This window comes from Miscanthus floridulus, chromosome 17 (genome assembly GCF_019320115.1).
Source record: "Miscanthus floridulus cultivar M001 chromosome 17, ASM1932011v1, whole genome shotgun sequence".
Classification (NCBI taxonomy): domain Eukaryota; kingdom Viridiplantae; phylum Streptophyta; class Magnoliopsida; order Poales; family Poaceae; genus Miscanthus; species Miscanthus floridulus.
The window spans coordinates 20635613-20648445 of NC_089596.1; positions in this window are offsets into that span (position 1 = coordinate 20635613).

A 12833-nucleotide genomic window follows, 5' to 3' on the forward strand; every position below is an offset into this window, starting at 1 on the left:
GCGTCCAGGGGGATGACGCCCAAGACTCTATAAATAGCAGACGTCGCTCTCCTTAGGGTTTATGATTTTGTTTAGTTCTTGATTTTATCATGAAAACATAGCATCGTTTTGCTGCAACTGTGCCGCCAAGGCTGCTTGCTGTGAACCTAGGGCCCAGTTCTTGATCTTGTTCGCCTGTAGCGATTAGTCCTTTCGAATAAAGACTTGAACTCCTTCTCATTATCATAAGCCTCATATTTATTTGCAATTTCAGATTGCGTTCATCTCGTTCTTACTTGTGTTCTCGATTTATTTGCAGGAAAGCCTTCTTGGCGAGGTCAATCGCGTTCGTGTGGTTGATAACCAACGGAGCAGTGGTGTTATGGTTGCGGGGGTCCGAATCAATCTTGGTTTGAAGCCTAGATCATGAACGTCGAGTCTCCACCAATCGACGCTATCATACCTTTTGGAAAATCAGGCCTAGTCTACATCAAGTGATATCAGAGACTTTGTTGTCCGTTAGGTATAACTTTATTTTCCCATTTAGATTGTTACTATTTTTGCATTACCTATAGCCCACAAAAAAGACAAAAAAAATACACCGCCACATATTCCCAGTTCTATAGCCTCGTTGTGCCGTACAATTTCGCCTCTGTTTCGTGTTATTGAGTTTGTGTCCTAGGGCAAGTTCTGATTGCTAGTTTTATATCGTTTTTTAGTCTAGTTTGTGTTTTTCCCTTTCTTTTTCATCATAATCCATGAACACCTTCAAGTCTTGATGTGTTTCCTTTATATCCATCAAACCCTAGTCTACGCCATCTAATTTGTTACACTTGTCTTTACTGTTTCCATCAAATTCTTGCTGCCATGACCAATTTTGCGCGCATTGTTCCCGTTTTGTCCTCTAATTCAGAGTCAGTTTATAAAATTGATCTACTTTTCGCATACGAACTCAGATTTCGACGTTCCATATATCAAAATCGATTAGAAAAAAAATTTGGATCCGTCCATCCCCCACTTTATCGGGGTCGGAAAATTTTAATTTGGTCAAAAATGGGTCACAAGATCCTCTTTTCGTGGTCACAAGCTTTTTGTCAATTTTGAGCACGTCTTCTGAAATTTTCACATGCCACGTCTTTTACTTGTTTAAGCTCATATTTTCTGCGGTTACTTCTTTTGTGCTCCTAAGTGAAGAAAAAATATCAAAAAAATAAAAAGAAAAGACAAAGAATCCCAAAAAACAACGACAGCCCAAAGATAGAGAAAAAAGAGGGGCAAAAGTGGAACAATATATAGAATAGCACATAGAGAGCGCTATTTGAGCTGTGTTTGCGTATGCTAATTTCTGCCTTATTCCTAATCATATTCCTGCTGTTCACATCACTTGATACATTTGGTACTTGGAACGTGAGTAGGCCAGCAACTAAGACAAGTACTTAGGATACTTATTCAGCTTTGCTATTAAGTTACAAATTTTGCTATTCCTTGCTGCTATATTGTGCATGTCCAAGCTCCACTTTCTTCTAACCAAGTACAGGTTTGTCTTACAACTGTTACACTCAAGCTACAACGGTATCATAGTCATCGATCAATTGCACCGCCTGTTGCTTTGGTAACATTTGTAAGACCGTGGTAAGATGTTTGAGAGTGTGTGACTTTACTCCTTGACCATATCCTATAGTAGCTGATAGGGATAATACTTTTGTGTTGTCTTTTGCTGTCTTCTAACAATGACATGTTGTTCGTTTCCACCGACTTATGATGGTATAGGTACTGATGAGTACATGGAGTGGGAAATTACCATAAATAACATATTTGCTACTCGCTTTATGTGTCTAAGAAGGAAGGTAAACAATGCAGCTAGTGTTTTGCGATATTCTACTTTATCTTGGTGGGAGTCTTTAGATCATTCTGATAAACCTCAAACTTGGAATGGTATGAAACTCCTTATGTGAGAAACCTTTGTTAATCCACCTTCTATTTTGATTTCATATGATGAGGTGCACCATTTAGAGGAAGAGTCTGTTGTTATTCCTCTTGCTATGACTAACCTTCTATAGGATATTGTACATAAGCGAGAGGATGATATGGAAGCAAATGAGGAGCTCACAACCTCATATGCAAATACAGAACCATCACTTCATAATGCACCTATTATTCCTACTGAGAACATAGGTAATGTCCATGGTGCTACACTCACGGAAGGAGAGTTGTTTTAATATACTAAATTTTTCCACAAACCATGCTATCATAGAGCAATTGTTAGTGGAACCCTCTCTTGATTTATCTTTGTCCCATAATAATTTGCTTGATGTTCCTTGTGATAAAGATGAATTGGTTGATGATGCTTCAGTTTTACATGTTTTGGAACCAATCACTAATGCTAAAAATAAACATGTTATTCATATCGCTACTAAAACCGATGAGCTCAAACTGTTGTCTTCTTTACATACTTTGGGTTATATTGAATTTGATGTTTTGTGTAACCTAGATTGTTTAGAGGAGAGCCTTTTTAAATATGTTGATTTACCTTGGTTTTCTAAACACATATCTCATGTTATTGGCAAATATAACAACAAAGGATAATATATGATACATCGAGTATACGTTCGTAGTAATATGAATTCTCCTTTTGTTGTACAAGATTATGATCGTTTAGAGGGTAGCCATAATAATAAAAAGATTTTCTCATGTTCCTCAAAAAAACAAGTTCACTTCCAAGAAGGGGAGCATTGTTGGTTGCTACCTATGTCTGCTAGATCATCTATTCCTGCATTGTCTTTGGTTAGTTCTAATCTTTTGCAGGATAGTGTTGACATACATCGTGTGCATTCGGATCATGGAGTCTACATGCTTGCTGAAATTTTTATGCAAGATGACATGCTAGAAACTTGGAAACATGGTCATGTTCCTTCTCACAATTATTTTAGTTCCCTTTGTCTTCGCAACCTCGTTCTCCTTTATGTTGTGCAGGATCAGTTTTAAGCACAATCAACGCCGAGGACGGCTTTTCATCAAGAAGGGGAGGATGATGAGGACATGACACTCATGCATATGACCATATTTGGCGCATGGTATGGAGGGGTAGGAGGCCAATAAGGGTGTCCAAGTCAAAAAGGAGGTTCGAGGCTAATTCGGTTCGAATCCCCGAGGTGGAGGCCCAAAGCAACTCAAGTTTGAGTCTGCCTTGGCCTCCAGGACCAGTCTGCCTTAAACTGATCACCTAGGACACATCCAGACTCTGTTTTCGACGATCCACATATGGTTGGAAAGCTAATTTGATAAGGAAGCCAATCCAAGTGGTCTCACGTCAAAAGACCTTCGGAATCAACAGTAATCGTCAAAACAAGTCAGCGTTCAGAATCTGCCAGGGTGCTATGACACCGTCTTTTGGTCTATTGGACCGTGTATCATGTTTGGGCCCATTAGGGGGCTCGTCCAGGGGGGTGGCGTCCAGGGTGAGCGTCCTACAAGCTCCCATCTAGCATCTTACCTTCTGGGGCTTGGGCTATTTTTCCGTTGCGGCGCAATTGAGAATCGCGTCACTTGACCGTTGTTACTTAGCTTCGACCTCGCTTGCTAGGTCTGATGCTTTCTCGTGTGGTTTATTCAGCCATATGCTATGCATCAGGGCTAGATGTGATGTCTAAACTACGAGGCGGAGGGTTCTTGAACCTAGCCTCGGCCTTTAGTAGGGTCGCCGTGAATCTATGGCACAGAGAGGAGCCTAGTCGTGGTTTGGATCTTGACTTTAGGCGTGATTTTAGGGTCCCTACTCCTTGTTCCCCAGTGTCTCTTCTGATCCGAAGGGGTCATGATGCCTTATTGTAGGCAAGTTGAGTTTTCGCCCCACACGGGGAAAGGCTCGTCCACCGTAACCACATGGTCGGAGCGGCGCGCCTCGACGAGGTTGATGGGTAATTTAAGTAGGACCCGATATCATCCCCAATCGATGTGGAGTTCAGCTGTGCCTCATGCGAGACATCCCATAAATCATCATCCGTCAATCCCGTTGGTCCCCAACCACCTCTGTAGCGGCTAGAGGGCAAGATGCCTCCCCGAGAGGGGGTCAACCCGAGAGGCTTCGAAGCAAACGACTCAAACACAGTGAGAGATGGCCGTGTGGCTCTGCACCACCGATTAGAGCCATGGGGGCCATCTCCTCCTAGCCCTATCTCTAGTTGGCCTCGAGCCCTCCTAAGGGTCGGCTAGAGGGATCTTTCTAAGTACGATGCAGGGTCATGAGCGAGATGGTTGTTTTGTGCATGGACTCGTGGGATCGTTGCCTCCCTGGTTGCTACGCAACTAGAATGGCGCCCGTTTTTGTGTGAACGGGTGCATTATCACTTAACCATGATGGCAGAGAACCGCTCAACGTGAATCCTAGGGGTGATTGACCTCCCCAAATATTTGTGACTTCATGGTACCCTTCGTGTGGTCATGGCTTGCTGCATGCTGCCTTGCTTCTAGAGGGCTCGCGGGACTTGCTCTAGGATAGACTCCATGCGGGCGCGGTTCGTGTCTTGGAGGGCCACCGCTTAAGTGACCTCCTTTGTCTGGGCCTATTCCTTACCTTCATTTTCACTTTCTTCTGCCACTTGCTGTAAACAAGAGAGCAAAAAGGAACTAGGAGGTCGGGCCTGAGAGTTTTGCCTGGGTCGCGTGTCGTCGCCCGCCATGGTGCTGTGTGCTTACCGCAGCTTGCTATTTCTGCCGCCGCTCCACTTTCCTTTTGTGTGTTGAGATGGGTGAGTGGGTACCTTTGGAGGTGACGGAGGCGAGGCTGCTATGGTTGGTGGAGAGAGGTCTCCTTCCTCTGAAGGAAGTTGCCGGGTGGAGGGCTGCCATCGGGGAGGCCTTCCTGTTCCTGTAGCCCGGTGAGACGGTGTCGTTCACCGACTTCCATGAGCATGGGTTTGCGATCCTGATGTTGAACTTATTCCGTGGATTCCTCCATGAGTACAGCGTCCAATTGCAGCACCTTCCTCCTAACGTGGTGCTATAGCTATCAGGCTTCGTTGTTGTCTGTGAGGCCTTCCTGGGGATCGAGACTAACAAGGACCTATTCCGACGAGTGTTCGAGGTCAAGACCCATAAGGCGCATGGCTTTGATGGTGACGTACTCACCCTGGTGGGTGGGATGAACATTCAAATGCGCTATGGTGTGTCCTAAGCTATCCGTGTCTGTCGTCCTAGATCTTGAACTCTGACTAGCACAGGAATTGGTTTTATATTCGTGACGACGCCACTGCCCCTCTTCCTCGGTTCTCTGTCACCGCGCCAGTGAGGCTGGAATCATGGAGTCGAGGATGCGAGCGGAGTCGATAGAAGAAGGTGTTGGAGATCCTTAGGATCCTTGAAGGCCAAGTGTCGGTTGGCCTGAATGGCATCGCGGTGCTGTGAACCATGATTGAACGGCGTGTTCAGCCACTGAAGCTTTGGGCACGCATGTTGTGTGATTTCACTAGAGTCGGGGACCCAAGCCAAGAGTCTATGGAGACGCTTAAGGCAAACGAGGTTATGAAACGGGTGGCTAAGCTGGTCACTGCGCCACCGTCGTCGTGGTCAAGAACGCCGTAGAGGTGTTTTTGGCCACTTATCAGCCCGATCTGGTGAGTCCTCTTCTTCTTTCGTGTTTTATTCTTGTTTGGGCTCCCTAACCATGCTGGTCTTATTTTTGTAGCCATTTCCTTTGTTCGCCTCTTGATTCCACCTCCCTCGCCGCGGGGGCGTCGAGCATGCTGCACGGTAGAGGGCAGCCACTAAGGAGAAGGAGCGACTTCACCGCGAGAAAGCAAAGAGGCTTGAGGCGTGCCGAGAGCAGGGGGTTTTGCCGTCGGATGGTGACGCTGATGATGTTGGGGATGCTGAGGATAAGGGCAAGGATTGGGCGGTTCTTGGAGCTCCATAAGGATCCAGCGCCACCGCCGGACCGAGCGGTGCTGGCTGTTCGACGGGCGCTTCAGGTAGGAGCACCGCCCAAAAGTGTTTGCTCCCATCTCTACTGTGGGAGTCAAGTCCGAAGCATCCCTGGGCCACTACGGGCGATGGTTGGGCTCCCTGTCCACTGCACCTGGTGATCCTTAGTTTGGGAGGAGCGAGGTCCCTGTTCGACGGGAGGATGTTGAGGATACTACGACGATGAGGGCCATGCTAGAGATGGATGGTGTGAGCCACCATTCCATGGAGGGGTCCAGAGGAGGGCTAATGACCTCCCCCGGCTCTCTTTCATGCATGTGGAGGCTAAGCGCCCTGCTTCCTCGGTGCTCTGATTGGAGGCATTCGAATCGATGGTGGCTGATGTCACCTGGGAACATGATGTTTGGGATGTCAGCGATGCTGCTGCGACCAAAGAAGCCTCGCTGGCTTCTAGATTCATGGTATCATTAGCGGAGCCTCCTTTCTCGGCCCCTGTGTGGCATCGCACATGGGAGGGCGCCTTGCTCTACCAGTCGTGGAGTGCTCTGCTAGGTGTGCCTTGCTCTCGCTGTCCTCCTTCTGATCGGGGTTAATGACATGTTCTCTTTGGCTGATCTTTGGCGATTTCTCGATGTAGCGAGTCTTCCATGGGGCTTGCCATCCTAAAGTGAAAGCTCTAGTTTAGTTTTAGTAAATTGATGAAACCCTAAGTGCTAACCTACTTTATCAAAGTGATTATGAGATAGGTAGCACTACTCCAAGTAATGAAGCAATAGTGAAAATCATGATGATGGTGATGGCATGGTGATGATCGAATGCTTGGAGTTAGAAAAGAAGAAAGAGAAAAATAAAAAACTCAAGACAAAGGTGAAACTTGATAGGAGCTTTTTTTTGTGGACAAGACACTTAGTGAGTGTGATCATATTTAGGATCAATAGCCATACTATTAAGAGGGGTGAAACTCGTATCGAAATGTGGTTATCAAAGTGCCACTAGATGCTCTAACTCATTACATATGCATTTAGGATCTAGTGGAGTGCTAACACCCTTGAAAACATTTGTGAAAATATGCTAACACATGTGCACAAGGTGATACACTTGGTGGTTGGCACATTTGAGCAAGGGTAAAGAAGATAGAGTTGAAAAGAAGTTGATTGCGCTGGTCACGGGGTGACCGAACACGTCCGATATCGATATCGGACGCGTCCGGTATTTTGGCCAGGTGCGGGCAGAGTTGCCGAGGTGATCGGACCCTGCCTTGTAGCAGTGACTGGACGCTGAGCAATCACTGTTTAGCGTCAGGTCATGGTGACATGGGGCGCGGGTGTTGGTCTAGAGAGGACCGGATGCAGGGGTGCATCCGGTCGGCCACACCGGATGCGTCCGGTCGCAGTTGAGCGGCTCTTAGGAGCTCTCTGGACTCGACCGGATGCTACCCCTCCTACATCGGTCGGTCACACCGGACGCATCCAGTTGCAGTGGAGCGGCTCTAGGAGCTCTTTGGACTCGACCGGACGCTGCCCCTTCTGCGTCTGATCGGTCACTGTAGTGTGTCCAATGCGTCACGTCAGAGCGTGCCAGAGAGGGCCGTTGGGGGCAATGGTTACTTCATTGAATGGGACACGTGGTGGTCAAGCAGTGACCAAATGCGTCCGGTGCACACGACCTACGCGTCCGGCCGTCCCACAGTCAGCCCAATAATTGAGCCAACGGCTCTATTGTTTGGGGGTGTCTATAAATATCATTTGGCCGGCTCTAGGTCACTCACTTGGCCATCTACATTGATATAGCAACCTTGTGAGCTTAGTTAAAGCCCTCCCACTCATCTCCATCATTGATTCATCATCTTTGTGAGATTGGGAGAGAATCCAAGTGCATTGCTTGAGTGATTGCATCTAGAGGTACTTGGTGTTCGTGTTTCGCTATGGGATTCACTTGTTACTCTTGGTGGTTGCCGCCACCTAGATAGCTTGGAGCAGCGAGGATCGTCGAGTAGAGGTTGGTGATTATCTCTAGCTCAGATCGTGGTGATTGTGAGCGGTTCTTGACATTTCCCCGGTGGAGAGCCAAAAGGTACTCTAGTAAATTGCTCGTGGCTTGCGTGATCCTCATCTTATATTGGTTGTGCGGCACCCTATTGAGGGTTTTGCGTATGATGCCAATTAGCACGTGAACCTCCAAGTGAGTGTATCACCACAACGAGGATTAGCTTGTCGGCAAGCAAGTGAACCTCGGTAAAAAATCATTGTGTCATCATTTGATTCTGAGGTGATTGGTATTCATTGATATTCATTCTTGTGATTGATTGGTTTGTTCCTCAACTTGACAGTATAACCATCTTGCTCTCTCTCTCTACATTACCACAAACTAGTTGTCAAGCTCTTTAGGGTAGCTTGCCATGAGAGCTTGTTAGTTTGGTTAGTATGGCTCTCTAGTTAGCCTTTGAGAGCACACTAACTTAGTGTAGTAACATAGCCATTATGTGGATAGAGACTATAGAAACTAGAATTGTAGTAGGTGGCTTGGTTTTTAGTAGGCTAGCACAACACTCGCTTCGCCTCATATTTGTCTAACCAGTTTGTTAAGTGTTGTTGTAGAAATTTTTAATAGGCTATTCACCCCCTCTAGCCATTAGGACCTTTCACAAAGCCGCCTCCAGGTATAGTGAGCTCTCCTACACGGTCGGGGCCATCCCTGAGTGATGATGTAGTTCCTGGGCCATTAGCCCAACCCCCCTCAATTGTAGCCCTACGCTCACCCCTTAGAGAAGGCTTTGCTTCAATGGGGGATCGTGCTGGTGTTGGTATGAAGGTGAGTAAGGCTGAGGGACAAAGGTCGACTATTAGAAGGTCTGAGGCGGCCATCAACCCAAGGGATGCAGGTTCACCACCCATGGGCAGCCCCCCCCCCCTCGTGGAGGTGATTTCCGATGGGCCAAGCATGTCAGCCCTTCCTCTCGGCGAGGAAGGTTTGGAGCTAGACTAGGGCTTCTTCGTTTGGCCGCACCCCACGGAACTCGACTGGGCTCTGTTTGTGGTGGACGATGTGGCCGAGCAGGCCAGAGGGGAGGCTACCTCCTAGAGCCATGAGGGTGTCCGAGCGACCTTATCTAAGCTGGGCAAAGCAGTCACCGCGGTTGCACGGCTGGGCGCGGAGGCCCAATGCCGGATGATCGATGAGGTGGTTGTGGGGGGCATGACCTCGGATACCCATGGCAGACCACATGGGCTGCGCCCCTAGGGGTGGCTCAGCCCACAAGACAAAGCCTTGTGGGGTACGACATTGCTCGGTGCCTCCCGCAAGACACCGGGAAGATATCCTAATAATACTACGAGATATGTTAGGATACGTATGATCCCATGATTCCTGTAATCTGTTATTACTTTCTAGTTATTTTCTAAATCTAACCGACTTGTAACCCTGCCCTCGGACTATATAAGGCGGGTAGGGATGTGGCACAACCGCCGAAATAACACGCTTACGAAGGCGCTTGTCTTCCACCAGACACTAAAGCCCCTAAAGCAAACTATAGCGGACGGTATCCGTCGGGCACACCCAAAGGAAGAACCCGAAAGATCCACATTTTTTCTAAGGATCTAATAATGAGAATGAGTTACAATACTTGTCCATTTCATACATCAGAAGTTCTTAAAAATTACATTATTACATTACCAAATGTCAGAGTGCGGAATAATAAACAGCGGAATTTAAAAATTAACATCTAGCGATAAGGAACGAGGATCCATCTGTGCCCACCAGAAGAATCCTCCACACAAAAGGTACTTCTCATGCATTACCTACAACAAGGGTAAATAAACCCTGAGTGCACAATGTACTCGCAAGACTTATCTGACTTGTGGGAAAATTTCCTGACTCTAAGGAATATGATAAGCTTTATGGTTTGCTGGTTTCCTTTTGGGCAGAAAGCAAGACTATTAGTGAGTCCTTACTCATGATATTATTAACAGTCGTATTAATTTAGTATCTATCCATTCTATGTAAGCACATGTTCTACTTTCAAGCAATGGTTGAGCAATCAGTTCCATTTCATCACCTTCCATCTTTCAATTCTTACTACGGTGCTAGCCCCAGAAACAAGCCGTACTGGATTGCCCGGCGATTCGTGAATCAATGCCCCTAGCTGGGTACCCCAAAAACACACGCCCCGCTTATACCCCAGGCACAAGCAGGACTAACCCATCACCCTCCTATCCTAGGTGTCTAGGTCCCCATCCAAACTTGGACTCATGCCCCCACTCCTGAGTCCCGGACTCAGTGTGGTGCAAGGACCTCCACCATCCTCGCCTCCAATCAGTTGGTCCGAAAAGAGCCAGCTCCATGACAAGAGAGCAACGAGTCTTCTCTACGCCCATACCCAAGTATGTGCTCGGGATAATATATCTGTGACTTGCCTTGAGACTTATGCAACGGCCGGTCCTTAATCGACATAGACAGGAAAAAAGTATAACCGAGCTATGCCCTGTTGGCAGCAGGACACAACCCCTTACACCCACCAATAACCAAACCATATCCCTGTCTGATCACCATTTATCTTTCCATCATTTTACCATGAGTGATCATAATTATCACCTATTTGTGAGTAACGACAGGTTACTCACGCTACCGATATCCTGAGCATAGCAGCTACTCGACCTATACTAGTAGGACTCATAGGTAATTATATTTATACATGTAGTTTTCATAAAATACATGTACGTAAATGCACATCATATATATATATATATTTAGTGATTAGAAAAAATATGGGTTATGCACCGGGGCTTGCCTTGGGCAGGCGACGGGTCAGCAAAGTCAGCACCAAAAGGCTCTAGGGCTCCCTCCTACACAAGGATCTCCTCCTCGTACTCCTCAATGACTTCCTCATACTCCTATTCATCCACAGACACGAACTCTACCAACTCATGATCTACATGCATGAAATGATGATGCAATACTTAGTAATACGGCAACAACAACTCTTAAAATAAAAATACATCTGTCTAACTACTAAGCTAGTGCTACCGGCTAAGGTACTAAGTTATCTACCATTACCACTAACAAGTATGAACCATGACATACATTATCACAGCAACTAAAGGTATTCTTACTCCTAATATCGATTTAATCTATATATATGATAAAACAAGGATAATAGCTACTCTATTTATCAACCTACTCTATGGCTACAAAATTTGTAGCAAGTACAGAATAATCTAGTGAGCCTACTATAAAATTTTCATAGCTATGGCTATCACCAATTTACCACAAAAATTCCTACAAATATTAATCTACATAATACTAAACTCTCTAGTTTGGATTTATGAACCTATCACAATCACAACTATCTATAAACTAACTACACTAACAAATAGATGGCATTTTTGTGAACCTAACAAACTTAGTTTCACTATTTTTGGACATCTACAAGATTTACTACAATTTATCAAAGTGCAGCTAAAAACTATATTGAATAAACATTTGTAATTCACTGGAAAATGGAAAACTGATTTCACAACGTGGCCTGTGAACGACAGTTTGGCCCACCTCGGCGTCCCACCCACGCGAATGAGCAGCACCTAGTGCGGCCCACGCAGCGGCGCGCGAACGTGACCCACGCAGCGGAGCCTATGCGTGTCTGGCTCTTTTGCGAAAGAGCCCCCATTCTCTACCCTATTCACAAAACTCACATGAGCACTATTTCATCGAGTCACAGAGTTTGCATCTACCACCCTTCCCTTTTTCCTTCTTTACCGTGGCCAAGTCCCTCGGCACCCGCGCGCGCACCGGCGCGGTGGCGCTGGCACCGGACGGCTACGTCGACCACACCAGACTCTCACAGCCCTATTTAAGGAGCCGATGCTCACCTCGACGTCAACGTGAAGCGATGGGAGGCGATACGGCGAACCAAGATGCTGTCCTGAGCTCCCTCCACGGCGGTGGTCTCCTCCTTGGGACGATAGGCGCGTTCCCATGAGCCAAGGCACAGACAATGTGAAAAAGCTCATGGATGGGCAGCAACGACTCACCCCGAACCTACCAGTAGTGGTGGCTGGACCAAAGACTGACCGAGCGAGCCTGGTCACGTGTGCACGACAAGCCTTGCGACGGCGGCGACGGCGCGACTACGGCGGCAGTGCTGAGCAGGCAGAAGCAGCGTGAAATAGGGTACGCATGGGATAGAGTGGAGCAGGGGCGAAGGTACCGTGCTAGCGAATTAGAAGGAGATGGAATGGGCTAGGGGAATTGGACGGGCGCTACCGCGGGGTCTTAAAATGACCGACGGCGATGGAACCGTCAAATTGAGGGTTGGCAACGGCCTGTAGCAGCAGTGGAAGGGTTCGACACGTAGCTAGGTCTCTACTCCAACCACGGGCGCACGCAATTTCATGGATTCGGTCGACGCTGCGAGCTTGCCTCGGCATGGCCCGTCGCAGCGACAGAGGAACAGGGAAGGTAGGCAAGTTAGGCACGGCACTATCGCGTCGGACGTGGCCGTCATCTCAAAGCACAAGCGCGCATGGGCGATGGGGAACAACAAGACGTGCACAACATGTTTGGCCGGACTATCACGACCCGCAAGCTAACGGCGGCACAGCACTGTGTCGCAGTGGATGGCGCTGACCAGGGGAGGCAACAGCGCATCATTGATGAGCCGAATTGATGGCAAGAGCAGGCAACACTCTCACGCGTGGCAAGGCGACGTGCGGGCAGAGCCAAGCGTGGCCACACGACAGCGACATGGCACCGTCGAGCATGCACGGCACGGCAGAGCGGCCAGTGCACAGCACGACGGTGTGGGCCCGCGCGGCTGTGCATGAGTGGGTGCGTGGGTGGCATGCCAGGGCAGCAACGATGGCATGGCCTGCAGCGCGGGACCAGCGGCAGGGCCGGCCACAGCGGTGTGGGCGACGGTGGCCAGAGGCATGCCTGGCAGC